General features: G+C 44.0%; 1 protein-coding gene across 1 annotated transcript in view; it reads left to right on the top strand.

Annotated features, from left to right (window-relative positions):
* LOC126291514 (ice-structuring glycoprotein-like) overlaps positions 1-22092 on the top strand; it is a 153302-nt gene that overhangs the window by 30202 nt on the left and 101008 nt on the right. The gene's annotated exons all lie outside the window — the stretch shown is intronic.

Genomic DNA, 22092 nt, shown 5'->3' with positions numbered 1-22092 from the left:
CCAGAGACAAGGGTATCGTAAGGGAAGTGTGATGGGGCCGCTGTTGTATACTGTCATTTGGCGCAGAGGGTTGGCAGCAATCTGCTCTGGTGTACGGTAAGATGTCGAAGCTCAGTGACTGTCGGAAGATACAAGTCGACTTAGACAAAATCAATGGCAGCTAGCTCTAAATGTAAATAAATTTAAGTTAATGCGGTGGACAGGAAGAACAAATCTGTAATGATCGACTAAAGTATTACTGGTGTCTTGCTCAAAGTGTTGCAAAGAGATATGATACGGAACGAACATTTGAGAAATGTGGAAGGGAAGGCGAATGGTCGACTTCGGTTTATTTGGAGAATTTTAGGGAAGAGTGGTTCATCTGTAAAGGAGAGCGCAAATAGGACGCTGGTGCGACCTATTCTTTAGTACTGCTGAAGAGTTTGGGATCCGTACCAGGTCGGATTAAAGGAAGTCATCGAAGCAATTCAGAGGTTGGCTGCTAGATTTGTTACCGGTAGGTTCGAACTACACGTAAGTGTCACAAAGATGTTTCGGGAGCTAAAATGGAAATCCCTGGAGGTAAGGCGACCTTCTTTTCGAGAAACACTATTGAGTAAATTTAGAGAACCAGCATTTGAATTTGCTTGCTCAACGATTCTGCTGCTGCCAACATACGTTGCACGTACGGACCACGGAGATAAGATACGAGAAATTAGGGTTCATATGGAATTTGTACAGACTGTCGTTCTCCCCTGGCTCTATTTTCAAGTAGTACAGGCAAGGAAAAGACTATTACTGTTATAGAGTACGCTCCGCCACGCACCGTACTTTGGCTTTCTGAGTACCTTTGTAGATGTAGATTCTGTCACGCAGAGTTCGGGTGGTGACCTAGTATAATTTTAAAACTCACATCACGAGGAGACTTACGGCTATTTTTATTATATTATTAATCAGTTACATACTCGGCTCTCGGATGCGTTGTGGACTGTAGTCACGAAATCAGGGTTCCGTTCTAATGGGTGGCGTGTGAGGAGAGCCCGTTTTCTCACTTTTTCTCGCTCCCCTTGTCCCTTTTAAATATAATTTGGTGTCACCCAAACGCTTAACCTGCCACAGATGCTTGAGGTTTAAATTTCAAAAATGGTTCAAATGGCTCTGAGCACTATGGGACTCGACATCTTAGGTCATAAGTCCCCTAGAACTTAGAACTACTTAAACCTAACTAACCTAAGGACATCACACACACCCATGCCCGAGGCAGGATTCGAACCTGCGACCGTACCAGCCCCGCGGTTCCAGACTGCCACCGCGGCCGGCGTTTAAATTTCAAGTGAATCTAATATACGATCGTAACAACTTGTTTACATGGGTGGTCGATATATTGCTCGATTCAAGCTGAGCACCTTAACTGTAAAATACCTGCTGGAAAGGGAGAACAAACTGTTACAGAAACGTAATCATAAATCAATGATTACTTTCTGCTGTGGGCGTTTTAATGCTACGTAAAACAAACAGGACATTTATTTTATGCCATCATCAAATGACCACGCATCATGCAGAATATATTTGAGGCTGCCCGGTACCAGTATGTTCCAAAATAGCTGTGCACAAATATCCTATTTTTCAGAGAGTCATATCTCGGGTCCTACTGAGCACACAGATAAGGGGCCAAAAGTTTTGAATAGCCATTGGGCTAGTGATCATTTGTAGAGCGCATATACTACAGCTATCTTCCAGTGCAGGATCAAAATCAGAGACTTCCTCGAGCCCACGCTAATTGAGCAACTCTGTTGGCTCTTTCGCATTAGGTGCTGTCTACAGTGGACTTGAGGCCCGTGTAAAATCAACATTTGTTTGTAGGTGGTTCCTGAGAAAACTCCAAAAGACCATCATTTTTGAGTACGAGAAGCACCAGACGTGGGAGATCACTTTTTTAGTTTCTATTCGCGCAGAGCGTATGTTCTTAAGATGATATTCTCGGGGAACTTTTTTTTTATAATTCTCTATTACCGAGAGCCAGTGGTTTTAAGTTTCCATACTTACCCTCATTGCAAGGGATGTAGGCTCATCGCAAGGGTTTCGAGGTTATCAAACTACGCTTTCAGCGACAGAACCTTTTAAGGCGCTGTTTTGCCGGTCGGAGTGGCCGAGCGGTTCTAGGCGCTACAGTCTGGAACCGAGCGACCGCTACGTTCGCAGGTTCAATACTTGCCTTGAGCATGTATGTGTGTGAAGTCCTTAGGTTAGTTAGGTTTGAATAGTTGTAAGTTCTAGGGGCCTGATGACCACAGCAGTTAAGTCCCATTGTGCTCAGAGCACTTTTAACCATTATTTGAAGCGCTGTTTCTATAATGACTAATTCATGTCTATACCCAAAGCGCTAGTAAACAAAGGGATACACCGTTTCTAATATGATCGAAAAGAAAATGTTTGTCAATAATATTCCCTAAAGTACTTATAATTACATTTATATTATTTCAGTTAACATATCATAGGCCGGTGGTTTTCGATGAATTATGATCGATGTGTAAAGTATCCAGAAAAATGGAAACCAAACGATTTGATGTTAGCTTTATATTACATGTACATATTTGTTGTTTATATGTTTCAACGTAAATAAATGTGTCAAAGTATACAAATAACCTGCTGACCTGTGCAGTTCGTTTCATATAAGCAGCATATCCAGTCATAGCTGGGAAAAGAAGGGAACCTTCGAAAAAATTATCGTGTTGCAGCGCAAATAAAGCGAAATTGTCTCTCTTTGAAAGACTCTGATACAAAAATTGAGAACGAGGAGCCTCCAACCTCATTCCTGCTTCTTTACCAAAAATTATGTCATCCGAACATGTTCAAGCAATTTTGAGATGAGAGTAGCCGATACACAGTGGCGGTCGAAGAGAGTGGAGACAGTGCGAATGGGAGATAATGAGAGAGGAGACAGTGATGGTGGGAAAGAGAAAGTGCCAGTGAAATAGAGATGAATGAAGGAAATGGCTATTGGAACCAAAGAAAGAGGAGGTATTGATGGAGAAGCATTAGTAATAAAAGTGAAATGTAAGAGGAGATAGAAGCAGTAGGATCAGAAGCAAGAGCACACAGTGAAAATGGAAAATAAAGATTAGAAGTGTTCGTATATGGGCATTGGGGCCTGGACTCTCCCAGACCGACGAACACGTAGGAATAGGCGAGGGCGCTAGTTGGAACGAAATTTTAAATTGTATGGGGGTAAAACGATTATGATGATGATGATGAGGTTTGGTTTGTGAGGCGCTTAACTACTTGGTCATCAACGTCCGTACACAGTCCGAAATTTTACACAGTCCAATTTTTTACATAGTCCAATCTAGCCACTGTCATGAATGATGATGATGAGATGGAGGATGACAACACAAATACCCAGTCTCTGGGCAAGGAAGATCCCCAACCACGCAGCGAAGCAAACCCGGGATCCCGTGATCCAGAGGCAGCAAAACTAGCCACCAGACCACGAGCTGTGGACAGGGGTTAAAAACGAAGTTGGGCTCCCCAGAATTTTTGAGTTGCCAAGATATGGTCCAGACGTTGGCTGTTGGAAGGGAAGACAAAAGGAAAGAAAGAGTGCAAGTGTAAGAGAGGACACTGACTATGCTATGTATTGTAAATCTACTGGAGACAGTGGGAGAAAGACGTATATAGCCAGCGGCTGTGACAAGGAGGTGCTATGAAGGCTTAACTATAAAGAGAGAGTGGGTAAAAGAATTTACAGTGTTCCATATGAAAAACGTGCGAATAGTTTCGCATACGAAAATTTTTGAGGAATGATGACTGAGGCAGCTGGGTCCCAACTTTTCTAGCAGAGTTTTTAATGGGAATATATTCTCCTTTGTTGTGCTCCGACGCCAGCATTTTCCCGCTGATTAAATGATACTCTGCAAACTCGCCATAAGTCGATTTAGGACAAATGAATATGGAAACACGGGACGTGTTTAAAAAAGAACGAGAATTTAGTAATTTCTCGCGTTTTCTTAGTCCGGTTTGAGCGATTTTTTCTTTGCAGTGTTAATAAACTGAAACTTGTGTTTATAGTGTTAGCCGTGTCGGATATGTCGACTGTCATCAATTTTCGTGAAGGTTTGACATGTTTCAGTAGTATCGGCAGACCACGAAGCAACTATCCTGGAACACGGAGAACCCGATACCAGTTAGAGGTTGCTTCCAGGGGCAGAAATATTTAATTTCAGTATTTTGGGTAATTCTTGACCGAATTTTAAATCGCGTTACAGTCTGCTCAGTTAGAGGTACACCCTTACGTCAAACGTGTAGTACAGCAACACTAGAGTTACATTTAGAGACTCTGTGTTCGTCTTGAGGCAACGTAATTGACGGCTTTCTAATATGCGCGCGTTACTCATCCAGTATTTAAAAATGAGACCCAACTAATCTCACAGATAATTTGAATCCTTTACGAAAACTTTTCTCGCTAACTACCCCTAGAGGACATCTCTGCGTCAGATGTGACACTTTAATTTATTACTTCCTTTCCACACACTCTATCCGAAACACAATTTGCAGACAGTACCTGTATCCGCACGGGGTGTTCATTTTAAGTGAAGACAATGAAATATCTCTAAAACTACACGTCAGGTAAAGAAAAAATTATGATTCCAATTTGTTTGCATAGAGGGAGGGAAGGGGGCATCCAGTGATACCACACTCGACGCACCCCACCCAGCACATGGGTGGACGGTGAAACAGAAACCTAAAATGGGAAGTCTCGTTTTTTGTTGGAGAATACGATTCTAAGTCAAAATCTACATACCTTCTGTCTGTAGCATTTTCATCGTTTCCAACACGAGGAATAGAAATGAGTACATCATAGTAATCTATGACATTGTACCCAATTGCCTCAATGGCCTCTCAATGCTGAGAGGGTAGGACAGGCCAGTATTTCATAACTTCTAATTGGAAGAACTTTTCGCAATGTTGCATTCCTCCGGCATATCTAGCAGGGAACTACTCGAAGCACCATTGTGGCCGTGGTTCGAGGCGAACGTTACTTTACTTTTCCAATGAGAAAAAGTTCAAACGTAGTGCAACCCACTTCAGGTAAAGAAAATATTATGATTCGAGGCGAACGTTACTTTACTTTTCCAATGAGAAAAAGTTCAAACGTAGTGCAGCCCACTTCAGGTAAAGAAAATATTATGATTCGAGGCGAACGTTACTTTACTTTTCCAATGAGAAAAAGTTCAAACGTAGTGCAGCCCACTTCAGCTCACTTAGCAATGCGCTTTTCAGCCGGCCGATGTGGCCGTGCGTTTCTAGGCGCTTCAGTCTGGAACCACGCTACCGCTACGGTCGCAGGTTCGAATCCTGCCTCGGGCATGGATGTGTGTGATGTCCGTAGGTTAGTTAGGTTTAAGTAGTTCTAAGTTCTAGGGGACTGATGACCTCAGATGTTAAGTCCCATACTGCTCAGAGCCATTTGAACCATTTTTTTTTTTTTTTGCGCCTTTCAAATGATCGTATACAAGACAGAAGCTTATCTGCTGCAATGACAGTACGGGCGTTTATGATGCAGTGAGCCATGTCTTTACTGTCTCTTGTCACTTTCAACTACACTGTATCTTTTAGACATCCCCACAGAAATAAATCGGGCATCGTCAAATCCGACGACGCCTACTAATAGAGGCCCCGCTGCCGATCCACCGACCAGTGTAAACACGGTCCAATAGCTGCCGTGTTAAAACTGCGCAATATGCTGGCCAACCGTCATGCTGAAAACACATAGCTAGTCGAATGGTCCAGGGGAACCAGTGGGGATGGTCTATACTCCAGTAATGCGTACAATGGCGGTTAACGTTACCATGTTTGTGAATGTAGAGTCATTGGAAAACTGTACCTCGGCAAAAGAAACCTGGGGGGGGGGGGGGGTGCTATGTATTTGTTGACGTGGCCATTCACAAAATACGACCCGGTTATGGAAATCGGTGGCATGAAGTTCTTGATGAAGTGATACGTAGTATAAATGATACTTGTGACAATACTACCTACAGACATACCGCAATTGCGGTGTGATTGGCGGGCGCTTACCTATGGCTTGTGGTGCACTGCCGCTGGTACTGGTATTTCATTAGCTTCACCTGTAACACGTTTGTTTCGTTTCCTTTAGCCGGTCTGTACGCTGCTATGAGATATAAAGGCATTCAAAACCTTGAACAACAACGAACGAGAGCGATCTGTCTCTGGAAAACGCTCAGCACACAAGGCAAGTTCAGCCTCAACATTTCTACTACATTCTCTGTATATCACGAGCCTTTCAGTATTTTGTTCTGTGGTTGCAACATTCATGGTCCAGTTGCACGCCTGTTCTCCAAGTGGTAGGCAACTGCAGGCAATAAACACTGTGCAAGTATTGTAATGTTTAGAGGTGTTATTTGTTCTACGTCTGCACGGAACTTCAGCTGTGGTCACGTTTACTGCCTGTTATAATACGTCGCAGTTCGCTATGCGGCCTGGTGGCGTGTCCAATAGTAACCTGTTGGTTATGTCGGGGGAATACTACGTCGCCAATGGGGTTTCCAATTAGAAGCTATGAAATAATACCCTGTCCTACCCATGAAACATGTGTCAATGGGCATTCAAGGGCCATTGAGTAGCATGTTGTAAATTGCGATTTTGTACCCATTTCACTTAGGCCACGCCTACCTACCATTTGGACAACAGCACTATCTGCGGCGAAACGAAGAAAATATTTCATACAAAACGAATGTAGATTTTGACGTAGAATAGTAATCTGAAATAAAAAAATGGGACATCCCACTGAAAATTTTAAAAGTTGGCCTCCGACCTCCCTCCCCCCCCCCCCCCCTCATCTCCCACCGCGCCATCCATGTGAATGAGGTGGTGTGGTAGCTCCAGGGTGGTATCGTTCGATATACCCCTCCGAGACAAACAAATAAGAATTATAATTTTTTTTTTGACCTGATATGTGTCGAGATAGCGACTACGCCTGATCTTTCGTTACTGAGGCTCCGCTACGTTATGTGGGTTGCGTACCTGCCAGGTAAGCGAGCGACTTCGCCTGTTGCCGCAGAAGAGTGAAACGTTTCCGAGTCTGAGAACATCGGAACCACGAAATAAAACAGACTGAGAAAGTATTACTCAGTGTCTGTACAGTCTAATGCAATTTCCAACCTTCATGTCATGCCACAGCAGAGTAGAACGACGAGGATAACTACGTCTCTTATCATTGCTATTTTTTTTGCCTTGAATTTTAACGCCAATCTTGAACATTTTGTTTTATTATTTCATTCATTTCTTCCTCGGTGTACAGATTAAACATAAAGGGCGAGACAGTACATCCCTGTGTTAAGCAATTTTCAATCCAAGCATTTCATTTTTGGTCTTCCACTCTTACTACTCCTTGTTTCTTGTACATATTGCATATCACCCGTCATTCCCTACAGCTTAACCCTATTTTTCTCAGATTTTCGAAGATATTGCACCATTTTATCTTGTCGAACAAATCCTATGAACATATGTTGAAATGTCAGAACTGCCCTTACTTTTCACAAAGCCAAACTGACTGTCATCGAACAGACCCTCAAATTTCATTTTCATTCTTCTGTAACTTATTCCTGTCAGCAACTTGGATGTAGAAGCTGGTAAGTTGATTGTACCAGAATTCTCACACTTCTCGGGTCTTGCATCCTCTGAAATGTGTGGATGATGTTCTTCCGAAAGTCTGATGGTATATATCCTGTCTCATACATTCTACAGACCCACGTGCGTAGTCGTTTTGCAGTGGCTTTCCCAATGATTTTATAAATTTTGATGAAATGTTGTCTAGCTGTTCTGCGTTATCTGAACCGAAGCCTTTCTAAGTAATTTTACTGGGTCCCATATCTCTCCCTTTTCGACTCCTGTCTTGTTTTCTATCACGTCATCAGACAAGTTCGGCCCCTACAGACTGAATAATAAAGTTACATATGAAACGTCTTTAATAAAATTTGGATAATTTTTGGAACACATTGATTACACATTACATAACTAGTAGACAACGGAAAATGAATATAAAGTGTTAGTAGATCATTAAGTCCCCTTTTGCATTTTATTACTAGCTTTGTTTTAAGATAAAGGAACTTAATTACTACCACTTAACATGCGTACTTGACTATATCACATATTCACATATAAAATGCTTTTACTGGTTACAACGCATGCTGCATGAAACAATTACTTATGTGTGATCACATGTATCGCATAATATATATATATATATATATATATATATATGCTAGTGTGGAAAGCTTTTATAGGCATTGGCATCGACTAATGCAGTTACAGAAACTTATCTACTTCGACCCCCTCCCCTCTGCGTCGCCAACATACGTATCTCAACCTACAGACGAACAAACAAATTATTACACATTTTATTTTTGAGAAATGGTAATTAAAGCATTGTGATACCCCTCATACAAGAGCTTTGGAGGACTTACGGTCAAATAAGGCAGAAGGGATAGATAACATTCCATCAGAATTTCTAAAATCATTAGGGGAAGTGGCAACAAAACGACTATTCACGTTGGTGTGTAGAATATATGAGTCTGGCGACATACCATCTGACTTTCGGAAAAGCATCATCCACACAATTCCAATAGGTAGAGAGAGGCGCTATGGGACGCCCACGTCCCACGTCTGGCAAACCTATACGTGGAACACTTCGAGGGAGCAACTCTCAAAATCTCGCTTATGAAACGAAAGGCAATCCTTCGACACGTTGACGACACATTGATTGAAATTGACTCTGAGGTGTGTACAATTTGCCCCTCACTCTGATTATTGATTATTCTATCGAATTTTTTGCAAGCTATCTTCAATTTAGATAAGGCGTAACATTGGCTCTGAGGTGTGTACACGATATCCGTTGCTCTCAGTATCAATTACTCTGTCGAATTTCTTTAGTAATGTAGCTTCAGTTTAAATGAGGTAAATCATAACGCAGACGTAGTGTGGCCACATTTTTTGCAGGAATTTCTTGACCACCTTAACAGCATTCACGATAGTTTGAATTTCACCATGGAGGTAAAAGAAACGGATGCTCGCATTTCCTCGATATTCTGATACGGAAGAAAACTGATGGCATTCTGAGAAGTTGTGTTTAGAGCAATTGAAAAAAAAAAAAACCACTCACGGACCTGTATCTAAACGCTAACAGCAATCACGGTGCAGCACAACACAAATATGTGATCACTACCCTGTGACACGGAGCACAAGATAAATGCGACAAGGAGAGTCTACTTGCCGATTTTCAGCATCTGAAGGAAACCTTTCGCAAAAACAATTACAGAGACAGAGATGAAACGCTTGCTCCAGCCGAGCAAGAAAGAAGACGATCCGGAAGAGGACATATAGCGTTTGGCGTTCCTTCCGTATGCTGGGTCGCCCACGGATAAGATTTCCAGGAAGCTGGAGAAGAACATCATTAAAATCATGTTCCGCTCATCGGCTGAAATCAGAAACATACTTGGCTCAATGAAAGACGAACCAGGACAACAGACACCTGAAATCAACACCATGTCGAATTAAATTAAATTCAACACGGTACCACGGTACCATACGTTTCAATTTTAATGTTGACTGTGCCTTACTCTGGCGTGTTACAATAATTTTATGCTTCTGAAGAAGGCTAGATTAATTTAGCCGAAACCTGCTAAAGACCAGGAAATGTTCATGTTATAGTAATTTTCCAAGATTCCCTGCCCTTGTGTGCTATCCTGTGTTGACAAGCGATTCGTACGGCCCAGGATCGTTCCGTGGAGAATCATTGCCACATGCGTTTATTTCTGGCACAAAAATCTGCTGTGGAGGAACATTGTCTTATTGAAGGACAAATGTTCAAATGTGTGTGAAATCTTAAGGGAATTATCTGCTAAGGCCATCAGTCCCTAAGCTTACACGCTACTTAACCTAAATTATCCTAAGGACAAACACACACAACCATGCCCTAGGGAGGACTCGAACCTCCACTTGGACCAGCGGCACCGTCCATGACTGTAGCGCCCAAGACCGCTCGGCTAATCCCGCGCTGCACTGAAGGACATAAAATGTTGTACAATGAGACACAAGTGGTCACCCTGCGTCGCGGTATTGGGACTGTGCAGTGAAAAAGCCATTGAAATCTGTCTGGCTGAAAATAAAAATTAGCGTATGACATCGTTGGCCGGGACGCCCCATCCGGGGTACGTCCTATTTACGTCGACGACACACTGGGCGATTTGAGCGCCGCTGATGAGGATGAGATGATGAGGAGGGCAGTCCCCGAGCGGAGAAATTCGGTCGGGAATCGAACCCGGGCTCGCTTGCATGGCAGGGGAGCACATTACCACCCAGCTAAGCAGGCGGACCCCGCTATCTTACAACATTATAAACAGAGATTAACGGTATCGTTTAAGTAAGGGTTGGTACCTTGTTTTGTTTGACATCAAGAAACAACAGTCCTTGTTCCGGTCATCAAAAACTGTCACTAGTGTTTGATGTCGGTTTATCGTTTCCGCGATGTTTCGCCGTATGTGCGCTGTTGTGCTTCTCGCTAGAGGGTAGTTATCTTCGTACACCCGCGGTGGACCCTCGGTCGATGTTTACAGGTGCCGCCGCGGCCTGTTTGATTTCAGTTCCAGCGGGATGGAGCTACGGCTTTCTCACCTGAAGGTGGCGCCCAAGTGGAGCCCAGAGATGTTATGTCCACATGACGAAATTATTGCGGCTGGAGACGCGACATGAATACAAGCTCTTATGCAACTTACGGTTGTTCGTATTGGCAACTGCAGATACCTTTCATGTCAATCTGAGTGATCGGCTGTGCTTTGAACGGTCGTGATCTGGGCGCTGCTATAGCCTGTAACGTCCCCTTAGAAAAATTAATGAATTACTGTGCTGATAAACATCTTATGTTATTTGATTTTCAAACAGCTGAGCAAAACTGAACGAACTCAGACATTCATTAAAGTGGCACACAATATTTTTAGCGCAACGCAATCTGACTTTCAATCATCCTTACAAAAGAATGGCCCTGACTAACAATAACCTACACCTTTCATGAATTCTTACCTCAGAAAAATCTTCGTTACTCGAACTACTGCAATACAGCGAGCGCCAATACTGCCAGCTAAATAAAAGATTCTGACTACTGAAGACACTGACTACTGATAGGCATAGTTAGCAAATGAAAGATTTTGATAGAGAACAAAGAATGTATTTACCTTAATAGTGTTCAAAAGTCATTATATATATAAGTTCATGACATCCAGTCTTACAAATTTACTGTCTCTGCCCAGATTATCCAATCTCAAAACTCCGCCATCTCACTCCCCACATCCACCACTGCTGGCGGCTCACCTACAACTGCGCAACCCTACGCGCTGTTCTCATCTAACTGCCCAACACTACAATAGCGACTATTTCAATAATGCTAACCAGCCACAGACTGCACACAGCACAGCCAGTGATTTTCATACAGAGCGCTACGTGGCGTCACCAATATAAAAACCTAAACAGCCTACTTACAAGCCGTCTCGTTTAGTGCAGGTGTTGTGTCCTTATCCATCTGAGTTTAACATGGGCCGTCGGAGAGCACTTCGGAACAGTTTTGACGGTAATGGTGAAAGATATTGCATGCACCCGAAAAATACAACCACGTTCACGCGATTAAACTGTTAACTTATGAACAGTAGTCGAAACTAAAGCAACAGAGCCATCTAACCAGACCGGTTTTTAGAAGTGACCTCGTTTGACATCTGGTGCGTCAGCTGCTCTTCGTATTCATGAGAGGCCAGCATGTGTCTCGCAATTACATGCTTGTGTACGACCTCATTTCTCAGGTCACTGGCATATTACGGTCAGCAGTGAAAGCTTTTATTTTCAGAAGTGAAACAAGCTACAGAGCCCTTGTACTTGGTTACGATGAACAGGAATTAGACAAAATAATACAAACACGTGTCAAATTAAAGGTAATCTGTCGCATACTCCACCCGTCTGAGGCTAAAGGGCGCTACATGACCTTAGTGATGGTCTTATCAAAAAACCATGTTTCACAATTAGATTAGAACAAATACCCTCGGTCACAAATATTAAGTCAAACTTGATCAGGTTTCGACGGTAATATGAGCGTCGTCTTCAGAATTAAACTATCTGTTCTAAAGCATATTAGGTATATAATACATTAATAAAATTAAAGTTTGTACTGACTGAAAAGAGACGCAGTACTTACAAGTCACATTTTAAAAAATCTAAGACGGAAAGGCGACGTCAGGAATAGTTGTAAATAAGATGGCGAGCCGCTAAGGGTTGCAACAAGACTGAGGTGGCCACGTTAGAAAGTGTGGCCAAGTAAACATGGTGTTGTTACGAGCGCCATCTAGTAGCCGCAGAAACAACTACGCTACTGTGTATTCAAAATTAGACACATGAAATTATGATGAAGCTGATTCAGCTATAACGTTAGCACTAATAATAATAGGGTGAAGTTACATATTTATCTGCTTTAAACAGAGATACATTTTGTAACGTAAAAAGACGTCAGTTATGACATACAAGAAAACAGCAAAGGTGGAACAGGAAAATAATATATCGGGAAACTGCATGTGGAAATCTGAATCAAATATCAAGCAATGGCTATATACAGTCGAAAAAGTTTTTATTTCGCAGCTGCAGCTGTTCGTTGAGAATGAGGCCATCATCACGAGAGAGATGTTTGAAAATCTCCAATTCCTCTAAGACATCTAACCTACGCCCTTTACTTTCAGTATGAAGAATACTGCTATCGCCTATGGCTTTAGACACGTGTCCAGTAATTAAGAGATGATTGGCAAAGGATGAATTTAGGGGGCTGGTGCCGTTGTTTCTCAAAAGATGTTCTCTATAGCTGATGGTGAAAGCTCGTCCAGTTTGGTCTATATAATACGAGGAGCAGGTATCGCAGATCTTATAGACGCCACAACTTTCTCTAGGGGAGCAAAGGGATTTCAAATTATGAATAAAGTTTCGCATCAGATTATTAGTAGAGAAGGCCACATTGCAGTTGTATTTGTTTCACAATTCATATTAAAGGCTGTAGAGGTTCTAAGAGCAGCGGAAGGGGGACTTAGTAGGTATAGATCTGGTAAGGAATAGTATTCGTAAATATACCTCTCGGGTGTAAAATAATTTTGTTGATAGGACCACGTTCAAATCTCCAGCTTCACAGTACGCGCGCGGCAGTACAAAGATCTCTGACCTGTGTGTTCCATACGAGTTCGTCGCATGGTCAGTGTTTCGGATTATTCGTGGTCGGGTTCGTTTGCATCTGACGGGGTACGTCCTTGTCAAAGTCAAGAGTGAGGCACATCCATGGGGCTCCACTGTCAACCGTCCTAGCGCTGAAAGTACCAGTTTCTTGGAGCATTGTAATAGTCTGATGAAAATTGTGTACATCCGTCGTAATTACAACACGGGTAGACGATCATGACTACAAGAAGGATAGATGGCGGCAAACCATTCTCGATTTGTATATGTGCTACGTAGATGCTGTTTTGAAAGTCATCCGAGTGTCAAACTAGTTTTACGGGTATGTACAAAACGAGAACATGCAGACATACGTTCTTATCAAAACTTTACATTCCACTCAGGTGTGTCTGCAGTCACTAGAGTCTCTACATCTACATCGAAATTGATACTCTGCGAATCACATTTAAGTGCCTGGAAGAGGATGCATCGAACTACCTTCACAATTCTCTATTATTCGAATCTCGTATAGCGCGCAGAAAGAACGAACACCTATCGTTCCGTAAGAGCTTCACTTGGTAATCGTTCCTCCCTATGTAGATCGGTGTCAACAAAATATTTTCACATTAGGAGGAGAAAGTTGGTGATTGGAATTTCGTGAGAACATTCCTTCGCAACAAAGAACGCCTTTCTTTTAATGATTTCCAGCCCAAATACTGTATCATTTCTGTGCCACTCTCTCCCATATTTCGCGATAATACTAAACGTGCTGCCTTTCTTTGAACTTTTTAGATGTACTCCGTCAGTCCTATATGGTAAGGATCCCTCACCGCGCTGCAGTATTCTAAAAGAGGGCGGACAAGCGTAGTGTAGGCAGTCTCCTTAGTAGGTCTGTTACATTTTCCAAGTGTCCTGCCACTAAAACGCAGCCTTTGGTTAGCCTTCCCCACAACATTTTCTATGTGTTCTTCCCAATTTAAGTGGGTCGTAATAGTAATACCTAGTTATTTAGTTGAATTTTCGGCTTTTACATTAGACTGATTTATCGTGTAACCGAAGTTTAACGTGCTCCTTTTAGTATTCTTGTGGATGACCTCACACTCTTGGTCATTTAGGATTAACTGCCAGCTTCGCACCATTCAGATATTTCTGGAACCGCGCGACCGCTACGGTCGCAGGTTCGAATCCTACCTCGGTCATGGATGCCTGTGATGTCCTTAGGTTAGTTATGTTTAAGTAGTTCTTAGTTGTAGAGGACTGATGACCTGAGAGGTTCAGCCCCATAGTGGTCAGTGCCATTTGAACCATTCAGATATTTCTTCTACATCGTGCTGCAGTTTGTTCTGATCTTCTGCTGACTTTATTATTCGATAAACGACAGCGTCATCTGAAAACAACTGAAGACGGTTGCTCATATTGTGGCCCAAATCGTTTATATAGATAAGGAACAGCAAAGGGCCTATAACACTACCTAGGCAAACGCCTGAAATCATTTCTGTTTTGCTCGATGACTTTCCGTCAAACTTTGACCTCACTGGCAGGAAAACGCAAATCCAGTCACATAACTGAGACGATATTCCATAAGCACGCAGTTTTACTACGAGCCGCTTGTGTGGTACAAAGCCTTCCGGAAATCCAGGAATTCGGAATCGATCTGAAATCCGTTGTCAGTAACACTCAGCACTTCATGTGAATAAAGAGCTAGTTATGTTTCACAGGAGCGATGTTTTCTAAACCCATTTGGACTGTGTGTGTCAATCGACCGTTTCCTTCGAGGTAATTCATAATGTCGAAGAAAACGGTGTATTGACAAACAGTCTCGTAATAGTAGTTGTCAAACACTGTACGTATTTATGAGAATCGTTCTGTATATGTCTCCCCCTAAACGACCGAATCGATTTCAAGTAAATTTTGGACACTATGTAGAAAGAAGCACCATATGATTAGAAATCGGGTATCCCCTATCGCAAAAGGGGCCTGGTGGGGGGTGGGGGGGCTGGGGGGAGGGGTAGCGGGCGTAGCTCAGGAACATATAGAACAATTTAGACTACAATATTTTATATACACTCATCAGCCAGATGGTTATGACCCCTATATGAAAGCAGGTATTTCCACGTTTGACACGGATACCATCGGCGACACATCGTGGCAAGGAAACAGTATTCCTTGGTAGGTCGCTGGGCGGAAGGTGAGGGAGGGGTGGGGGTAGGGAGAGTTGGCACCACATCTGCACACACAAGTCACCCAATTCCCATGAACTCCAGGGAGGGGTTCAGCGAGCCTTGACGCTACGTTCCGCCAAGGTGAGGCAGCACAACATCAATTTGAGCTCGCCATTGTGTTCCTTGAACCACTCCATCGGACTTTTGGCTTAATGACATAGCTCATCATCTTGCTGAAAAACACTGCCGTCGGGAAACATGATGGCGATGAAGGAGTGTACATTGTTTGCAACCAGGCCGTCATAGTTCCTTGCAGCAGCTCCACCCCATCCATGGAGGACCACGTGAATCTTCCCCAGAGTATAATGGAGCTTTCATCACCTTGTCCCCGTCCCACAGTACAGGTGTCAAGGAGCTGTTCTCTGGGAGGTGAAGGATACGCGACAGCTCATCGGCATGGTGCAGAAGGTATCGGGATTCATCGGATCATGCAGTGCTCTGCAACTGCTCCAACTTCCAGTGCCAATAGTGACATGCCCTCTTCAATCGTAGTGGCCGATTTAGTGGGGTTAACATTGCCACATGCATGGGTCGTCGGCTGTGGAAGCCCATCGTTAGGAGTGTTGTGTGCAATGCGAGTTCAGACACACTGTGTCTAGCGTTGAAGTCTGATGTTTGTTCCGCTACAGTTCGCCGCCTATTCTATTTCACCAGTCTGCCCATCCTACGACCTCCGACATATATAATGAAAGGTGGCCACCCAACCCCACGACATCTGGAAGTGGTTTTACATCAGTTTCGCCATGTGTTGAAGACACCACAGCACTTCTCGAACGCCCGACAAGTCGTGCAGAAGTGCTCATGCCGAACCTTCGGCTATCAAAATCTGCCCTCAGTCAGACTAATCGGTCGCCTTTCCCGTTCTACATACAGACAACGTGCTCACATATACTACATTCACCGTACATGTGTCTGACTGGCAGTCGTTCCTCTCCAGGTGACGCTGCTATTGCCTGGACGGGTTTATATCGGTAGTAGGTCTGTGGTAATAACGTTCTAATACTGACATGAGAAAAATTCTCAACATCAAAAAATAAATAATGCAGAGTTATGAAATTTTCGAAACACATTTTCCTAGTAAACATATATAAGTAGTTTTTATTGTTAGAGAATAGCTTAATGTAAGCACGAGATAAGACATTTGAAATGTGAAATGCTGGTATATCAATAACCGTTGTAGCTGCCAGTGTGTTGAATTGCAAGAATGCAAATATGGCTCTGAGCAGTATGGCACTTGACATCTGAGGTCATCAGTCCCCAAGAAATTAAAACTGCTTAAACTTAACTAACCCAAGGACATCACACACATCCATGTCCGAAGTAGGATTCGAACCTGCGACCGTAGCGGTCGCGCCGTTCCACACTGAAGCCCCTAGAACCGCCGGCATGCAAACATATATACATTTTGATGTATGGGTACCGGATGTCTGTTAGGTGGATTGAGTTCCATGCCTGTTACACAGGGATGGTTATTCCATTTTGTGGATAATGCTAAAGTTGCCGGTTGTGATCCATATATGCTGGATTGGAGACAGACCTGGTGATCGAGCATTCCAAGGCAACATGTTGACGTGTTCGGTTACAACAGTGATTTCGTATGACAGCAGCAGCATTCTCGCGGCTATCTCATGCACCCTGACAGCAAATTTGTACGTGAATCTGGTAATTCGATCTGTTGTGCTGCTGTTCATAAATAGCATTACAGGGAGTGTTTCCCATTATGGCAACGCTCGTGCTGACAATAGCGGAAGGAATCACTCTTGATTTATGGATATCCATCCTATTGCATCGACGAGGGACTTTAGCTGATGAGAAAAATTTGCATCACAGCTCTATCTTGAGAATGTCTCAAGATACAAGTATGGAGGTACTTTTTCTCTTATGATCGCTCTAGAGCTCCAAAGAGCTACCAGAAGTCCACCCAGGACAATGTCTAGTGAAAGAATGAGGTACCATGGTCGTGCAGCTCATTATAAACTACAAATTTCAGCAGTCAGTGCTAAGCGACGGCTGAGGTGGTGCAAATAGCGACGCCAGTGGAGAGTGGATAGCTGAAACGGGTGCTTTATGATAAGTTGCACCGTTTGCACCAATCGCTTCTCTGTATTCATTTAAGATCTCTGGCCGGGGTTTTCCTCTTCTGTCGCCTTTCGGCAATTTAAGCTCAGGACGCTGTGGGGAGGGGGCTAGTTTTAGGTCACTAGGTTGGCGCTCCGATGTGCAGTCTGGTAGTCGGCGGTCGGTCTTTGCTCACGCTCTGCCTCTTTCTGTCACGTGGGCAGGCGGGCTGCGGGCGGAAACGTGCGAGTGGTCGGCGAGTGAGTTGTGTCTCTGGTGGGAGAGTGATGGTCTCGTCTGTGGCGCTAAACGATGTGAACATGGAAAGTAGCTTTGGAATGTATCTGTCTGCAACCGGATACGCTACAGAACCAAACGGTGCAAATTATTCAGGTTCTTAATATCCTGCTATGTACACTCCTGGAAATGGAAAAAAGAACACATTGACAACGGTGTGTCAGACCCACCACACTTGCTCCGGACACTGCGAGAGGGCTGTACAAGCAATGATCACACGCACGGCACAGCGGACACACCAGGAACCGCGGTGTTGGCCGTCGAATGGCGCTAGCTGCGCAGCATTTTGTGCACCGCCGCCGTCAGTGTCAGCCAGTTTGCCGTGGCATACGGAGCTCCATCGCAGTCTTCAACACTGGTAGCATGCCGCGACAGCGTGGACGTGAACCGTATGTGCAGTTGACGGACTTTGAGCGAGGGCGTATAGTGGGCATGCGGGAGGCCGGGTGGACGTACCGCCGAATTGCTCAACACGTGGGGCGTGAGGTCTCCACAGCACATCGATGTTGTCGCCAGTGGTCGGCGGAAGGTGCACGTGCCTGTCGACCTGGGACCGGACCGCAGCGACGCACGGATGCACGCCAAGACCGTAGGATCCTACGCAGTGCCGTAGGGGACCGCACCGCCACTTCCCAGCAAATTAGGGACACTGTTGCTCCTGGGGTATCGGCGAGGACCATTCGAAACCGTCTCCATGAAGCTGGGCTACGGTCCCGCACACCGTTAGGCCGTCTTCCGCTCACGCCCCAACATCGTGCAGCCCGCCTCCAGTGGTGTCGCGACAGGCGTGAATGGAGGGACGAATGAAGACGTGCCGTCTTCAGCGATGAGAGTCGCTTCTGCCTTGGTGCCAATGATGGTCGTATGCGTGTTTGGCGCCGTGTAGGTGAGCACCACAATCAGGACTGCATACGACCGAGGCACACAGGGCCAACACCCGGCATCATGGTGTGGGGAGCGATCTCCTACACTGGCCGTACACCTCTGGTGATCGTCGAGGGGACACTGAATAGTGCACGGTACATCCAAACCGTCATCGAACCCATCGTTCTATCATTTCTAGACCGGCAAGGGAACTTGCTGTTCCAACAGGACAATGCACGTCGACATGTATCCCGTGCCACCCAAGGTGCTCTAGAAGGTGTAAGTCAACTACCCTGGCCAGCAAGATCTCCGGATCTGTCCCCCATTGAGCATGTTTGGGACTGGATGAAGCGTCGTCTCACGCGGTCTGCACGTCCAGCACGAACGCTGGTCCAATTGTGGCGCCAGGTGGAAATGGCATGGCAAGCCGTTCCACAGGACTACATCCAGCATCTCTACGATCGTCTCCATGGGAGAATAGCAGCCTCCATTGCTGCGAAAGGTGGATATACACTGTACTAGTGCCGACATTGTGCATGCTCTGTTGCCTGTGTCTATGTGCCTGTGGTTCTGTCAGTGTGATCATGTGATGTATCTGACCGCAGAAATGTGTCAATAAAGTTTCTCCTTCCTGGGACAATGAATTCACGGTGTTCTTATTTCATTTTCCAGGAGTGTATATATATGTACGAGGGTGAGTCAAATGAAAATCTTAAGTATTTTTTTAAATATTATTTATTGTGCAGAATTGGTACGAAGCTGTATCACTTTTCAACATAATCTCCCCCATGCTCAATGCAAGTCTTCCAGTGCTTGCAAAATGCATAAAAACCTTAAGAAAAACGTTGTATTGATAGTCCGCGTAACCACACACGCAGCGCTGGGCGTACCTCTTCATCGGAACGGAACTTCTTTCCTCCCATTGCGTCTTTGAGTGGTCCAGACATATGGAAGTCACTTGAGTCAAGGTCTGAAGAGTATGGCGAATGAAGAAGACACTCAAAATGCAGGTCTGTGATTGTTGCAACTCTCTTATTAACAGTGTGGGGCCTTGCACTGTCACGTTCCAAAAGGACACCTCCTGACAGCAATCCACGTCGCTTTGATTTGATTGCAGGCCACAGATGACTTTTTAGGAGATCTGTGTATGACGCTCTGGTGACAGTGGTCTCTCTGGGCATGTAATGCTTCAAAATGAAGCCTTTTTCGTCCCAAAAGAGAGTCAGCATAACCTTTCCTGCTGATAGTTCTGTTCGAAACTTCTTTGGTTTTGGTGATGAGGAATGGCGCCATTCCTTTCTCGCTCTCTTCGTTTCCAGTTGTTCGAAGTGAACCCAGGTTTTGTACACAGTAGCGATTCTTGCAAGGAAGCCATCACCTTCTCGTTCAAAGCACCGAAGAAGTTCTTCACAAGCATCAACACGTCATTCTCTCATTTCAGGAGTCAGCTGCCGTGGCACACATCTTGTAGACACTTTTTGAAACTGGAGCACATCACGCACAATTTGATGTGCTGACCCGTGACTAATCTGTAAACATTCCGTAATGTCATTCGGTGTCAGTCGTAGGTTTTCCTACACTATGGATTCAATTGCTGCAATGTTCTGTGGAGTCACAACTCGTTGTGCCTGACCTGGACGAGGAGCATCTTCCAATGAAGTCACATAATTTGCGAACTTCCTACTCCATTCGTAGATTTGCTTCTGTGACAAACAAGCATCGCCGTACTGAACCTTCATTCGTCCATGAATTTCAATAGGTTTCACACCTTCACTACGCAAAAACCGCGTTACAGAACGCAAGTGGGGCGGCCATCTTTATATTGATACTGCGACGGTATTTGTGCATCTGCTATATGCTGCCACCTACAGGCCATTCTGCACGCTGTTTGTAGCACCTACTTACAGGATAACGGCGCGAAATTTCGATTTGTTGTTACAAATTTAAGGTTTTCATTCGACTCACCCTCGTATATTGAATTTCGTGCTGTTTGCAGCTAACGACTGTCCCAGTGTTTGAACTCCCATGATGTGTGTTTCGTACTGACCACTGGTGCAAATTTTATTGAATAGTGGTTACCCGTCAGAATCAAGTTTGCCTGTCTTGGACGCACTTGAGATACGAGCAAGTAGTGTAAATCTAAGTGCGTGTCTGTGCACTCCGAAATAACCGCAGGTTCGATTTTGCGGCTGTCTGCTGGCATTTAAGTAGTGTGTTCAGAAGTAAACAAGCCGGGACTTAATGATGAGAAGTATATTGCGAGCTAGAGGCCTGTCGTATTTTGATTACTGAGTGTGCGTTTAAGGAATACGTATAATATAATTAATCGGCTCTGGGGTTATGTTATGAACTAAGTTACGAGTGCATGGCTTAGCACTATGTCCAGCTTTTTCCACTTTTGAGTATATTTTCACTTCCTGCTCTGGCAATAATAAGGCTGTCTGCACACATTATTAATGACAAAGTAGTGTTGATATTTAAAACGGTTAATTCAGAATTTGGTTTGTGGGTCCCCTGTGGCCGTATTCCTGTTTTGAAATCTTTCTCATGTTTTAAGGATTGTGTTACTGTAGGAACTTCCCAGTTGCTGTGTGGTTTTATTTTGTTCTTTCAGCAGTATAATGAGCGGTGCGTGTCGTCCGTTGTGACTGGACGTTTAACTGGGTTTGAATTGTAACCGACAGCGTTCTCGCTGTGTTTATCAGAAGACTCCAGTTCTTGGGCGAATTTAGATTGAGAATTTTATTATTTGTTCCTGGTGGCGCCAATGCGTCCGACTTTCCTTTTTCACCGTTCCTTTTAGCTTTCATTCAGGCTCGATCTGAGTTGTGGTTTCCGCGCACCTGTGATGTGCCGTTACTTGTCACTAAAATTCTGTAATACCTAAAAGATGCCTTTCATTGTTGTGAGTTTTTAATATCTTATTCAAATTGTGAAATTGTGAGTTCTTTCTGCTGTTATACCTTAAAAGGTGTGGGCGTTTCTCTGAGTAAACCATTTATTATTGGTTAGTTCTTCAGATTTTTGTAAAGCAGGATTCTAAAATTATGTATTGTTTGCGGAGGGCTTTTTACGACCGTAGACATTTGGTCTGTTTAGTAATGTTTCAAGTTCTAGAGCAATAATGTATATTATTCTGGGGTAACAGCAGTTTGCTGCTGTCATGCAATTTTTAAATAAAAGCTGTTGAAAAGTATAAGCCTGATTTCGCGTTTTATTGGTAATTGTAGCCTTGTCTCTATTGAGTTGAAATATTCTTGAGTGTGTTCTACGTACGACTTTGGCGTGACGAATCACTCTACATCCTTTTTCAAAAGGGTTCATGCACTATGGGACTTAAATCTGATGTCATGAGTCCCTTAGAACTCAGAACTACTTAAACCTAACTAACCTAAGGACATCACACACATCCATCCCCGAGGCAGGA

The sequence above is a fragment of the Schistocerca gregaria genome, chromosome 9, assembly GCF_023897955.1.
Source record: "Schistocerca gregaria isolate iqSchGreg1 chromosome 9, iqSchGreg1.2, whole genome shotgun sequence".
NCBI classification, from domain to species: domain Eukaryota; kingdom Metazoa; phylum Arthropoda; class Insecta; order Orthoptera; family Acrididae; genus Schistocerca; species Schistocerca gregaria.
This window is presented reverse-complemented; position numbering and strand designations above follow the sequence as displayed.